Below are 2,232 nucleotides of genomic sequence, written 5' to 3'. Positions count from 1 at the left end.
GACTCAGGGCAAGTGTCGCTTTGATGCTGCTGTTTAAAAAGTAGTTTTTCTTATCTTTTCTAGGTGAAGCGAATTTTGCATCAGCTGCTTAGCTTTGATGAAGGGCAAGCAGAATGAGCCGGGGATTTAGCTTAGCGGTGTGAGGGGCCTGGCAAGCGCAAGGTCACAAATTTGATCCCGGGTATGAGACAATACTCTACCTACATTCGAAAGAATTCAAGATGAATTCTGGTAAATGAGTCTCTTCTTAGACCACTGAATTCTACTGGCTTAGTTGCATTTGCAGAATGCATTTCCTACATACAGCTCATTTTTCTTTAACCATAAAACTCTAGTTTTAGAATTTTAAAAGTTTTTCTCATTTGTTTGTTAGAAATTATTTGAGTTACTATTCTACGCAGGTGTCCTCACTTTGTTCCCTTTCCAAGTTTTCAACAGTTATTTCCTATCTCCTCCGCTCCCCTGGGGCCCCCAGGCCCACAGCTTCACCTCCTCCCTGAGGGGTGATCTCGTGTCCCATTGCGCTGAGAAAATTGAAGCCATGACATAGAAACAGCGCCCAGCTTGTTATCTCCAAACTGGCGGATCCATCTTACACCAGCCGCCTTCTTACCCTTCCTTTCCATGGCATGGAGAAAGGTCTCCTGGGGAGAGCTTTCAGGATAAAAAGCTGCAGGATGACCTGGAGAACTGTCCTACACCTGCTCAAAGGCAGTGACAAAATTCAGGCTCAGAATGAAGGGCCATAAATGCCTAGCACCGGAGGAGTCAGCAAAAATGAGCACGATGACGTATGTTGAATTTTGTGGCATCTGAATTTCAGTTTAGCAATAAACATTTCGGAGAGCTGTTGGGACAGAAACCCAACTGTCGTGGATAGGAGGAAAGGGGATAGACCCCGTTTTTATGAAAAACTCCAAAGAACTCTGCTGAGAGAAGGAGCAGAGATTGACTGGTTTTCAGCTTTATCCGGACACTAGAGCTGTATGAGTTACTTTGAAGACATTCCAATGCCAAGGCCATTCTCTAGGCCAATTAAACTGGAACCTCAGGGCTGGACACAAGCACTGCGACAGTTTTTGAATCCCCAGGTGACCCCAATGTGCAACCAGGACTGACAACCACCAGGCTACCTGGGGTGGAAATGCATATGTATCCTATTGTCCCTATGGAAGTGGATGACTGGTTTCACATCCTCCTGCCAATCTGAGGATGCCCCAGTCTCTTCTATGAAAAGGCATTGTGTTTGCCTATAACCTACACAGATAACCTTGCCTACTTTAAATAATCTCTAGGTTCCAGTACAATCTCTAGATACCAATACAATGTGAACGTTATGGAAATATTCTCAGACCATATTTTTTAGGGAATAATGACAATAAAAGGTCTGTGCATATTTATTACAGATGAATATTTTTCCAATATTTTTGTTCTGTGGTTGATTGAATCTGAAGATGCAGAACCCATGAAGGAGAGGGTACTGTGCATCTTAAGAGTTGCAGAAGCTTGAACATGCTGAATTATTGATTGGCAGAATCTTGAAGAAAGCAAGAGAAGGTAGCTGATTCTGTGAAACCCTAAGAAGACAGGATTCAAAGCTGCCATGGAGAGAGGCCTTGGAGAGGAGTGGCTTGGGAGGAAATCATTTTGCTGTTAACCACAGTGCTGGTTATCTTCATGTGTTTTTAAAAAATTATTTTAATCTCCATGTCTTTAACTATCCAAGCGACTGACTAAAGTTACTTTAATGCATTTCCTCTAGGAGAGAATGCACTTGAAGTATTTTACTTTGCTCCACACCCTGAGTTTTGAATACAGATTACGATTTCCAAATACTTATCTTTTTTACACTCTGTATTGTCTCTTTTAAAACCACTTTCACCATTTACAATTAATCCTGCAAACACTGTTTAAAATAATTATTCCAGAGTAATTTTTATGGCGTTCGTTTACGTGCTGCCTGCCTGAATGATGTCACCATGCCACCCCATGCCTGCCCACTCCAACTCTGCTGTCATTTGCCATGTGTGTTCAGAGAGGCGTGAAGCTTCCACGTTCTTGCTTAGTTGAGGACCGTTTCTTCTTATTGCCTTCCCAGTGAAAGGCACCACTGGTGAGCATACGATCGTCTAACTTCCAGGTCCTCCGTAAGTGTTCTGCAGCGAGCACTTTTAATCTCGCTCCAGGCACCATGAGTTTCCTTCCAGCCTGGCTGTGGCTGGTTGCCTCTCT

The sequence above is a fragment of the Cavia porcellus genome, unplaced genomic scaffold (assembly GCF_034190915.1).
Source record: "Cavia porcellus strain 051 isolate PalLab524CR breed Dunkin Hartley unplaced genomic scaffold, mCavPor4.1 scaffold_9, whole genome shotgun sequence".
NCBI classification, from domain to species: domain Eukaryota; kingdom Metazoa; phylum Chordata; class Mammalia; order Rodentia; family Caviidae; genus Cavia; species Cavia porcellus.
The sequence above is the reverse complement of the archived record's forward strand: the minus strand, read 5'-3'. Positions refer to the sequence as shown.